The sequence below is a fragment of the Podarcis erhardii genome (assembly GCF_964252035.2).
Source record: "Podarcis erhardii genome assembly, chromosome: 13".
NCBI lineage: Eukaryota > Metazoa > Chordata > Lepidosauria > Squamata > Lacertidae > Podarcis > Podarcis erhardii.
The window spans coordinates 46,415,331-46,427,964 of NC_138502.1; the positions used below are offsets into that span (position 1 = coordinate 46,415,331).

General features: G+C 45.7%; 1 protein-coding gene across 3 annotated transcripts in view; it reads left to right on the forward strand.

The window, feature by feature from the left end:
• The first annotated feature begins 315 nt into the window (after positions 1–315).
• The window catches only part of LOC309327186 (transmembrane protease serine 11A-like), a 73,917-nt gene continuing 61,598 nt past the window's right edge, over positions 316–12,634 (forward strand). For all 3 annotated transcript variants that reach the window (XM_081836343.1, XM_081836344.1, XM_081836345.1), the window contains exon 1: positions 316–686. The gene's annotated coding sequence lies outside the window, so the exon portion shown is untranslated. The remainder of the gene's footprint in view (positions 687–12,634) is intronic.

Consider the following 12,634-nt stretch of genomic DNA (forward strand, 5'->3'; position numbering starts at 1 on the left):
TTGTTTAATGCATTCCTGGGGGTGGGGGGTGGGCCCCCATTTTGGGAATTACAGCAGGACCCAAACCAGCTTAACCTGGTTTTGACATGGAGGTAAAGTCGAATTCCATGGGAATCAATGGTCCAGATTCCCAGCGGTTATAAATCTGTCTGCTTCCTTTGATTTACAGGTGACCACACTGATTTACCTAAATAGACATCCATCATTTTCTAATGCCAGCTTCCTGGGAACTCTTTGTAAATTCTTTGTTTCATTCTGTTCTGCCAAATGTCTTCTTTATTTGATCTTGCTTGGCCAGCAGAAGGGAGCCCCCCCCCCCCCGCTCCCTGTAAAGCTTTCCACGGCTCCCCGAATTTCTGTTTACCAACCTCTCTGCGGTTGTGTTGCAAGGCGCAATGAGTTATTGCTTGTCAAAGTCACCAAGATTCTTGAAAGAAAGGCATTATTATTAAGCGTAAGGCACTGTTATGGTTATGAGTCCTGCCTTGAAATCTTACAACGAGGTGAATCGCTTGTCACCGTGACTTGTCCAACTTGTTTTATCTATCGTGTTGGTGGCTTCGTTTTTTTTAAATCCTAATCCAGCCCATAAAGCATCAAATGTGCAGAGTGATCATGCCACACAACCTGCTGTGAATGTCGCCCAGTGGAGGCGAGGGCTCCTCAGCTACAACCAGTACCTGCAGGTAAGAACTCTTTTACTTTTTGAAAACTGTGGATGGTTTTCGACAAGGAGGCAGAGGCCGACATTGCAACAGTTTGGATTCCCTGCCAGAGTTGGGGAGGCTGTTTCCACATCACCCCCCTCAAACTGGTTGTGCCTCTCTAGATGTATAACTTGTATGAAAAGTAGACTTTGCTAGTAGGTGCTTTCTTTCTTTCTTTCTTTCTTTCTTTCTTTCTTTCTTTCTTTCTTTCTTTCTTGTTACTGGAAGAAAGTATTAAGGCAGCGAAAACGGCTGAGGACCTTGCCCCTGGCTGGCACTCATTCAGTGGACTGACCACCCTCTGACTGCTGTATACATTTACAAGGGAGATGGAAGTGTGACAGACATGTGAGAATGCATTGCCTCATCTTCTCTCTCTCTCTCTCTCCCTCTCTCTCTCCCTCTCTCTCTGTCTCTCTCTCTCTCTCTGCTGCGAAGGCTGCTGTCTGTATGGGATTTCAGGGGAGAGGAGCAGTTAAGAAAACGAGAAAATGAGGCTGCAATTTGGGGCACAGACACTGGGGTTCAAACCCAAATTCATTGGGACTTCTTGTGTGAACACGTCAATGCTCTCACTGCACTGCATTTTGCTACTGGATATAATGATTCCTTTATCTTTCTGTAAAAATTTCCCCTCCGTTCAGGACTTTGCTATCTTTCCCCTGATAAATGAACACATGTTTGTGACAACTCAGTTCTGCAAAGTCTCTGTGTCCAGGCTGTCTATATATGTTGAGCATCAGATGTTTGGGAGCGGGGAAAGCACAGGATTTATTTGTTTGTTTTATATTCTTGGCATTTGTTTTATTTGTTTCTTTCTTTCACAATATTGGCATACGATCCTTCAGCAAAGTGGCTATCGAAAGAACAAGGAGACTTTGCTTGTGAGCTTTGAAAGGCATCTGGGCTGCTGGATAGCCTTAAATGTGCTTTCTCAATTGCTGCTGCTGACATGATGTTCTGTTGAAAATATTACAGTATTGCAGTGATTCTCTCTGTGTGTTTTGAATTATTATATTGCAACGTTTCCCTGTGAGGTCTGAAAGTGTGTGGAAAAGAGGGCCTTAAACATTTTAAATAGTCTGAAGGACTGTCGCTGGAGTGGAAAAGTTGAAGTAGATGGACGCCCAGATCAAGTCAGGCAGCCCTTGTGTTCGTAGGGTTTCGGATGTAGGATCCAGAGATTTTTCCTCGAGGAAGGACTGTCTGTTGCACGGATAAAACTGGTTCCCAGAATTCCAAGAACAATAGTTTGCCCCTAGGAAAAATGCTGTTCTACTTGTTCATCCAGGGGCATTTCTTATGGCACTTACGTTATGGTTGTGCACCTGTTGGATTGTAATTTATTAAATTAATGCATTTAATAAACCTCATGTGACTCTCATGCTCAGACTGTCTGGTAGCTTACATTGCCATATGTTGATTGGCTAGTCTTCTATTGTTTGGTTATCGTTCTGCCCTCCATCGTTCTGCCTGGACACTGAGGTCCAGTGCCGAGGGCCTTCTGGAGGTTCCCTCGCTGCGAGAAGCCAGGTTACAGGGAACCAGGCAGAGGGCCTTCTCGGTAGTGGCACCCGCCCTATGGAACGCCCTCCCACCAGATGTCAAAGAGAAAAATAACTACCAAACTTTTAGAGGACATCTGAAGGTATCCCTGTTTAGGGAAGCTTTTAATGTTTAATAGGTTATTGTATTTTAGTGTTTTGTTGGAAACTGCCCAGAGTGGCTTGGGAAGCCCAGCCAGATGGGTGGGCTATAAATAAATTATTATTATTATTATTGTTCCCTTTTCTAGTTATGTAGTGCATGCATAAATCCAGGTGTGCTGGAAAGCCAAAATGGGAGTGGGGAAGCTTAGGTAAGAGACAACCCCCCCCCCAAAAAAAACCTTTGCATGAAGGTTTGGGACGATAGAAATATCCACCTGTCCCGCTACCCTGCCCTGCCCCACGGCCACCCGATGACTGGCCACAGGCTGCTTCTATGCTGCGGCTTTGGTGCATTGGCAACAGAAAGCAGTGCAAGGCCACAGCTGGCCAGGACTGGGAGTTAAACAGAAGGGAAGCAACCAGCTCCCCATGCTTGAATTAAGTCATGAGGGAGGGCTGCACTTTTGCAGTTTGAAAGCCACTGCTTTGCAGGAATCACATTTCCCCACTTGGTTTGTGAAGGTTGGAAGATTCAAGGCGGGTAAGAAAGCACTTCTTCACACAATGCATAATTAAACAATGGAGGCAGCGATGGCCACCAAGTTGGGTGGCTTCAAAAGAAGATTAGACAGATTCCCCGAGGAAGAGAGGGCTGTCAATAGCTACTAGCCAGGATGGCTATTTTCTGTATCCACAGTTGGAGTCAGCTATGCTTCTAAATGCCAGTTGCTGGAAACCACAAGAGGGGAAAGGGGTCTTGTGTTCGAATCCTGATTGCTGGTTTTGCCCAAGCAGCTGTTCAGCCACCATGAGAGAAGAACGCTGGATCTAGCAGGCTGTCCTTACCTTATTGTTTTTAGGACTCTCAAGTAAAAATGATGCACATCCTTAACACACGTCAATTGAATCATTCAGCTTTACCAGAGAACTTACTTTGGAGAGAGTTTCAGCAATTCAGTGCAATCCTCGCAGTGCTGTGCTATTAGCTCCCTTCCTTTTTCCTCGTTAAAAAATTTTTTTACAGCCCTTTCCATTCATCTTCCTTCTGTCTCGTGGCTTTCTTCCTCTCCTTTCTTCCTCAGTATCTTTGAAGTCTAGTCCTGAGGGGAAGGCTTAACAAACTCTACAAACTTCAAAACCTAAACAAGAAAATGAGCCGAAGCCATAGGGTACAAAAGTTGCTCTTCCATCTTAACCACAGGCTTAAATCCTCAGGATCCAATCTACCATGCACACCGTTCGGCTTAGACCTATAATTGCAATTTTATTTTTTTAATTGTATGGAGAAGCGGAAAGCTCTAATTGCTTTGCCATGTTGCCTGTTCATCACCATCTTTTGTTTTATTGCTGCCTGCAGCTCTGTTGCCCAGCAGGACAGAGATAGGTCAGGCAGCTGAGCACATAAAGTATGAGAGGATATGATGGAAAGTCAGTCTGGCTGCTCCAAAGTCACTACTCTTTTAGCCTGTCTATTTCCACCACTGTAAGCAATAGGATAGTGAGAGATTTTATTTGGGCTCCATGATCACTGCAGATGGTGACAGCAGCCATGAAATTAAATTAAACACCTGCTTCTTGGGAGAAAAGCAATGACAAACCTAGACAGCATCTTAAAAAGCAGAGACACCACCTTGCCAACAAAGGTCCGTATAGTTAAAGCTATGGTTTTCCCAGTAGTGATGTATGGAAGTGAGAGCTGAACCATAAAGAAAGCTGATTGCCGAAGAATGGATGCTTTTGAATTATGGTGCTGGAGGAGACTCTTGAGAGTCCCATGGACTGCAAGAAGATCAAACCTCTCAATTCTTAAACAAATCAGCCCTGAGTGCTCACTGGAAGGACAGATGCTGAAGCTGAGGCTCCAATACTTTGGCTGTCTCATGAGAAGAGAAGACTCCCTGGAAAAGACCCTGATGCTGGGAAAGATGGAGGGCACAAGGAGAAGGGGACGACAGAGGACGAGATGGTTGGACAGTGTTCTCGAAGCTACCAGCATGAGTTTGACCAAACTGTGGGAGGCAGTGGAGGACAGGAGTGCCTGGTGTGCTCTGGTCCAGGGGGTCACGAAGAGTCAGACATGACTAAACGACTAAACAACAACAACAACAAAGCAATAGGAGGTTTTAAAACCTTGGATTTGATGATGATGATAATGATTATAGATCTATTTATACACCACCTTTTTCCCTGACAAGGACTCAAGGCAGCTTAGAGATAAAATAAAAGCAGCTAAAAACACATGGGAAACCATAATTGAAATTAAATCATTATAGAATTGAACTCAATAGAGTTATAGAATTAATTTGGATAATTATAAACTTAAAACTATACAGTCATACCTCGGGTTACAAACGCTTCAGGTTGCGTTTTTTTGGGTTACGGACCCGCCGAAACCCAGAAGTACCGGAACAGGTTACTTCTGGGTTTCGGGGGTCTCACATGCGCAGAAGTGCCGGATCGCAACCCGCACGTGCGCAGATGCGCCACTGCGGGTTGTGAACGTGCATCCCTCATGGATCACGTTCGCAACCCCGAGCATCCACTGTACAGTCCTACCTCGGTTCTTGAACGCCTTGGTACATGTACATTTTGGCTCCTCAATGCCGCAAACCCAGAAATGAGTTACAGATAGGTAGCCGTGTTGGTCTGCCATAGTCAAAACAAAAAATTCCTTCCAGTAGCACCTTAAAGACCAACTAAGTTAGTTCTAGGTATGAGCTTTTGTGTGCATGCACACTTCTTCAGATACACTGAAACAGAAGTCACCAGACCCTTCTATATAGTGAGAAGGTGGGGAGGGGTATTACTCAGAAGGGTGGTGGGAATGGGTGATTGACAGATAGCTGTGATGAGCCTGTTGACGACTCTTAACGACTGCAATAGGTCTTACAGGAAAAAGCAAGGGGTGAGAAGGTGAAAAATGGCTTTGTCAAAGCTCATACCTAGAACTAACTTAGTTGGTCTTTAAGGTGCTACTGGAAGGAATTTTTTTATTTTGTCCAGAAGTGAGTGTTCTAGTTTGCAAACGTTCTTTGGAAGCCGAACATGCGGTGCGGCTTCCGATTGAGTGCAGGAAGCTCCTGCAGCCAACTGGAAGCCGCACTTTGGTTTTCGAACGTTTTTGGAAGTTGAGCAGACTTCCAGAACGGATTCCATTCCAGAAGCAAGGTATGACTGTATATAAACAGAAAAGATCTGTTAAAAACGAAGATATATTTACAGTAAAAAAACTAGTGTTGCTGTACTGATGTAGGAGTGAGGACTATGGGGTCGCTCAGGGTTCTAACAGGGGGCCTTTGGCAAGCGCAGTTAGCCTTGAGGCAAGGCCGTTGTGGGGCACAACTGTGAGGGTGAAAAGGTGAGGCCCTGCTCTCCTCCCTCACACAGAGACTGTGACATGTTTTAGGATGGCTGAGTGGGGCTTTTGCTGTACGTATGTACAGGAAGGAAAGAGGGCAGGTCACACGCGTTCCTACTAATTCTGTCAAACTTGAGTGTGAAGTCAAATCTTATCTGCTACATCTTCCTGGAGCCAGTCACCTTGAGCAGCCTCAGGTGAACCCCGGAAACTCTGGATGTGATGTTTCTTGAGGCAGAGGCAACTCTCGTTCCACCTCTCTCTGCTGGGTTAGCCCTGAGGAAGGTACACCTCATGGTGCTTACATGAATCAGAACCTCAGCCCCGCGTTATGCAATGGCAATGAAAATGCAGCCACCTCGGCACCCGGTTTGCCTGCCATGCCCTGCCTTTTTGCTGCGCTGATGGTTACAGTAAAAACAATGGGAATTTAATGGTTTAGTCATAGCTAGCATACTGGTTTTCCCAGTAGTGATGTATGGAAGTGAGAGCTGGACCATAAAGAAGGCTGATCGCCAAAAAACTGATGCTTTTTAATTATGGTGCCGGAGGAGACTCTTGAGAGTCCGATGGACTGCAAGAAGATCAAACCTATCCATTCTGAAGGAAATCAGCCCTGAGTCCTCACTGGAAGGACAGATCCTGAAGCTGAGGCTCCAGTACTTTGGCCACCTCATGAGAAGAGAAGACTCCCTGGAAAAGACCCTGATGTTGGGAAAGATGGAGGGCACAAGGAGAAGGGGCTGATAGAGGACGAGATGGTTGGACAGTGTTCTCGAAGCTACCAGCATGAGTTTGACCAAACTGCGGGAGGCAGTGGAAGACAGGAGTGCCTGGCGTGCTCTGATCCATGGGGTCACAAAGAGTCGGACACGACTAAACGACCAAACAACACATCCAGGTCTCAACTGGCCATTTTATGGAAGGACTAAAAGCAGAGCTTTCAGGTCAGCCTTCCTGAGGCAAAATTTACTACTGCTGGTAGTAGTAGTATTAATATTTGCTCACCCTTTCCTCTAATGCCCCCAGGGCAGGTTGAAACCATTTTTAAAAAACATTAAAAAATGGTTCAGAACAAATTACAATCACAAGAACAGGGTGGGTTCAACAAATATACAGCTTAGGTGTCAGAGGTAAAGAGGTACATCGTCAGCATTGGAAGAAAACTCTACAGTGGTACCTCGGTTTACGAACTTAATCCATTCTGGAAGTCCGTTCTTAAACCGAAACCGTTCTTAAACTGAGGTACGCTTTCTCGAATGAGGCCACCCGCTGCCAGTGCCCTTCCACCATTTGGTTTCTGTTGTTAGATCAAGGTATAGTTCGCAAACCAGGACACTTCTTCCGGTTAGCGGAGTTCGTCAACGAATCGTTCATAAACAAGGCTGTTCTTAAACCGAGGTAACACTGTATAGCAAAGGTGCCAGATATGGTTACTTGATACCATTTGAAAACTCTCCCCTTCATTAGGCTAGCAATGTATTTTCTATCCTACACAAGCTCCAGGTGAATGAAGAAGGAATTGGTGACCCAAAATGTCATTTCAAAGGGGCATGCTGCTGAGCAAGGGAAAATCAACCGGCAACGAGCTTTCCTTTTCAGAATGAAGCCGGTTTCTCAAGAAGCACTTTTAAGGGACGCAAAATATGCCATAGATCTAGAGCAGGCTTCTTCAACCTCGGCCCTGCAGATGTTTTTGGCCTACAATTCCCATGATCCCTAGCTTGCAGGACAAGTGGTCAGGGATGATGGGAATTGTAGTCTCAAATCATCTGGAGGGCCGAGTTGGAGGAAGCCTGACCTAGAGTGTGTGTGGACTACCTAGGTAGTACTTAGTCTCCATTGAGTCTAGAATAAAATGTTGTTTGTACACTGCCAGAGCAGTACATCGGATGCTCGGGTTGCGAACGTGATCCGTGCGGGACGCATGTTCGCAACCTGCAGCGCCGCGTCTGCGCACGCATGGGTCGCGATTTGGTCTTCTGCGCATGCGCAAAGCACGATTTAGTGCTTCTGCGCATGTGCGAGCACCGAAACCCAGAAGTAACCCATACCGGTACTTCTGGGTTTGGCACAGTGCGCAACCCGAAAACGCGCAACCTGAATCGTCTGTAACCTGAGGTATGTCTGTACATTCAAACCACTTGACACCCGTTGCATAACTCCTATTCTTATTTATTTATATCCTTCCTTTTTCCTAATACAGAGCCTAAGGCAGCTCACAGCATAAATTAAAAGAGATGCAACTAAAAAACACACAATGAAGATAAATATTTTTAAAAGCAAGTTAAATAAATAACCCTACTAAAATCTGCACTAAAACACTAAAACCATTTAAAAGCAGCAACCCCTCTCTTTTTTTGTTCATGTAACGCCTGTCCTCAGAAGACCCTGCCACAACAGCCCAAGACCTGTTGGAACAAAACAAAACAAAAAAAAGATCTGCCTGCCAGCAAAAGGAAAGTAGAGAGGAGGTCAATCCAGCTTTCCGTGGAAGGGAGTTCCACAACCTGGGAACAGCCACTGAGAAGGCCATCTCTCATGTCCTCACATGCCTCTGAAGGTGGCAGGATCAAGAGAAAGGCCTCCCAGAAGATCTCAAAGCCCAGGCAAGTTCATATGGAGATGTGTACCTCCATACAACCTGTAACTCCACATGTTCTGCCTGCAATTTGTCTTTGAACAAGCTACTCCACATCGCCTGGCAACTATGGAAATATTTCCTCGAGACCAGAAATGAAGGCCCAAACCATATTGCCTGAACCTGTAGTGTCCACATAAGGCATGAGCCCCGACGTAAAAAATTGTATCCAAGGCTTTTGCTCATATGAACTGCTGTGTAATTATCCTCTTAAAAGGGGGGGGGGGTATATCTGTCTTGAGACAAACATGACCAATGGTTAATTGTACCTCTTGGTCCTCCCATCTTCATGGTCAATGTATCTTAAAGGTGTTGGCTTTGGTGAAGAGCAGTTGCTCTCTAGGAATCCAAGTGTCAAGGAATCTATTTTACTAAGGGTTAAACTAAGGTAAAGGTAAAGGGACCCCTGACCATTAGGTCCAGTCGTGGACAACTCTGGGGTTGCGACGCTCATCTCGCTTTATTGGCCAAGGGAGCCAGCGTATAGCTTCCTGGTCATGTGGTCAGCATGACTAAGCCGCTTTCTGACGAACCAGAGCAGCGCACAGAAACGCTGTTTACCTTCCCACCGGAGTGGTACCTATTTATCTACTTGCACTTTGACATGCTTTCGAACTGCTAGGTTGGCAGGAGCAGGGACCAAGCAACGGGAGCTCACCCTGTTGCGGGGAATTGAACTGCTAACCTTCTGATGGGCAAAACCAAGAGGCTCAGTGGTTTAGACCACAGCGCCCAATAAACTTCAGTGGAGGGCAAATTTATTCAGGAAATTAGAATGTATGGCACATTAAAAAGCATTTTACCTTTTCGTCTGCCTGAGCAGTAATAATTCATCAAGAGGTGTCGTGCTCCTGTTTATTTCAAGGTGACCCATGTAGGAGACCTTCTCAATGGATTGTTCCATATTCTCAGAATCTACCTTGGATTCAGCTGGAGCTCAGCATATCTCTGTTAAAGGGTCAGTGAAGTAGCACCTGATCTGCTCTTGTCTGTCTGTATAGGGAAGTCTGGCCTCCCTGTAACCCCTTCCAGAGTTGGCAGGGCCGTCTTACCCATAGGTGCTGTGGTGCAGGGCACCTGGGCACCGGGCTCTCAGGGGCACCAGGCTGAGAGTCCAGGGCCTGAGAGTTGAGTCCAGGGAAGAGCCCACCCGTTGGTCTGAGCACCGCGGTGGGCTCTTCTGCTGCGGCTCTGTGCTGCGAGTTCGGGGGCGACCAAGCCAGTAAGACACTGATGTGGCTGGCGAGCTCTGCCTTCCTGTGTGCCTGGGACTGGGCAACTGGGGGGCAAGCGGATATTTGCACCCCAGTGCCACATATGCTTAAGACAGCCCTGAGAGTTGGCTAAATTTATTTATTTTATTATTAAGCCACCATTTCCCCCACGGAGCTGCAGGTGGTGTCCATGGTTGGGTTAGGCTGAGAGATGGTGTCTGGCCCAAGGTCACAGAGTGAACTTAGTGGCCAAGTAGGGATTTGGAGACTGGTCTCCCAGTTCCTGGTCCAACACTCTAACCATGACACCACATCCTTCCTCTCTCATACTATATGTTCAAGACCCCTTTTGGATCCTGATACACGCTGAAGGAAAGTGTGGTAGGCTAGGTTTAGACTTTGAGAGAGATGAATTATATTTTAAGAACTGTGCCCCAAATCTCTCGGGACTCAGGAATGGAGTGTGGTGCAGTGGCGGAGGGGGGCCGATTGCGGCACAATGGCGCAATCCTCCCGGCGGGGGTCCGATCACGCCAAGGCGGCACAATCGTCGTGGCAGGGGGTTGATTGCGGCAAAGCGACGCAACCTGCCCTGGGGGGATTTTGTCACACACACCCCGGATGACACCTGGGGTGAACCACCCCCACCGCATTCTCCTTCCTATTCCCCTGGTTTGGTGAAGTCACCACTTTGCTGCCTCTTCCCTTACTTACCCCGTGCTATTATTATACCGCTTTGAGGAAGAAAAACAGAATCCTGTTGCAGAGAGGATTAATCCGCCACTAAAGGCCACGTCAATGTGAATCAGGTGATCCTGGTCTCTCTCTCTCTCTTGGCAGTAGTTCAACTGTTGTGAAAGAATGACACCAGTGCTGTTAAGACAGGATGCTAAGAACCACACTTCCTGCAGTGTTCTGGAGGGGAAAAACCGAAACGCGTTTGCCAAAGAGGAAAGAAAAGGGGGCAACCTTTGAATTTTATTTATTTTAGAAACCAAGATGGCACGGTTTCAGCATGCAAATGTTCCCTTCCTCATAGACACTCTCGAAGGGGTAGCGAAGTGCCTTAGCATTATAACAAAGACAAATCACATGCATTTTATTCATTTATTTTAAAAAACCTCTCTCAGTTTTTATTTTGACTGGTTTTCTCACAGATCATTTTTCCTACTCTTGGTGCCAAACTACGCAAGGTACACAGTGGCCATTTAAACTCTCCCTAGATATATATATTTTTAAAAGCAACAGCAACAACTTGCTTCCAGACGGAGGTTGCAGTTTTGCTTGCTTGCTACATCCAGACCTGCAACCCAGTATTCTGCACACGAGAAGTATCACACGTACATTCTATAATGTTCTGTCCACTCAGTGGGCATGCCCTGGGGCTCGCTCACACTTAACCTTTGGTCCTGTGCTTGCTAAGGTTCCTGGTTCGTATCTGTGCGCCATTTTTTGCCCTGTTGCTTTCCCCAGGAAAACCCAGTTGTTACAGCTGAATCAGAAAAAAAACAGCAATTTGGGTTTTTCAAGGTAAACGTAGATGAGCCCTTAGTCGGTGGGAACCTGACCGCTTTTCCGTTCTCCCACCTCTCATGGTGGCTTTTATTATTGTTTCCCTGGTGGATGCTGTTGCTCAATTTTCCTGCCCTTTCTCTGGAGTAGAGTAATAATCAATCAATCAATCAATCAATCAATCAATCAATCAATCAAGGCATCAACACCTGGTTCCCTTCCTTCTCAGCACATAGTACTTTAATTGGGTGATTGTTTTTCTCCTGCCCTTCCTTGCTGTTTACTTTTCTTAAGGTAAAGGTAAAGGGACCCCTGACCATTATGTCCAGTCATGGTCGACTCTGGGGTTGGGGTGCTCATCTCACTTTATTGGCTGAGGGAGCTGGCGTACAGCTTCCGGGTCATGTGGCCAGCAGGACTAAGCCGCTTCTGGCGAACCAGAGCAGCGCACGGAAACGCCGTTTACCTTCCCGCCGGAGCGGTACCTATTTATCTACTTGCACTTTGATGTGCTTTCGAACTGCTAGGTTGGCAGGAGCAGGGACTGAGCAACGGGAGCTCACCCTGTCATGGGGACTTGAACCGCCAGCCTTCTGATCAGCAAGTCCTAGGCTCTGTGGCTTAACCCACAGCTCCACCCATGTCCCTTTTTCTTATTTTATTGTTTTATTTTCTTATTTTATTGTTTCATTTATACTTTTCTTATTTTATTGTTAATTCACAAAGATTTCCCCTTTAGTAAAACAGCACTGATGGTGATTAGAGTCATCATTTTGGACTAGAGGACTTGTTGTTTTAATAGAATTGCTGGAAGAGCACTTCAGGAAGCTTTATTTATTGTACTCCGTTTTCTTGTTTTTACTTTTTTTGTGGTTTTTGTAGGTTGCTTTGAGACATCTGTTTGTATTGGGTGACAAGATGCTGCTACTATCGTTATTTAGTGCCTTGTCTGATTTCCTCTTGCTTGCACCCCCAGAATTGTAGCTCCCCATTTCAGATTCTAATACAGGGTCTTGGTTTTTTTTTTTTTTTTAAGCACATTTTAAATCTCTTTTAATGCCTCTTTCTCCAGAATCATTCCCCAGAATCATGACCAACCCCTTTTCTGGGGTCTTTAAATTTCATTTCAGCAACTTCTAACCACCTTGCCTTCAGATGTTGCTCTCCTGCTAAGATGGGACGGTCATCTCAAGGTGCAAGGGAGGAGGGATGTGTCATCTTTGGCTTCACATTTTCCTAGCCTTGAGTTCACTATTTCTGCATCAGCTCGCATTAAAAAACAAAATCCTCATGAAAATTCATCACTATTTTAGTGCAAATTTCTTTACTCGTTTTTGCAAAGCAATCTCCCCTAACATAATGCATTCTAATCTTGCATACTTTGGCATATGCCTTACTATGCATTCCTTGTTCAGAAGATTGTATGACAAGTTTGGGAGAAGTGCAAACTTCAAAAGGTGGATATGGTTCAGTTCACTTCCAAAAGTGTGAACTGCCTTAGTAGGCTAATAATATTAATAATACAGCTTTTAGCTGCTTTTAGCGGCTTATCG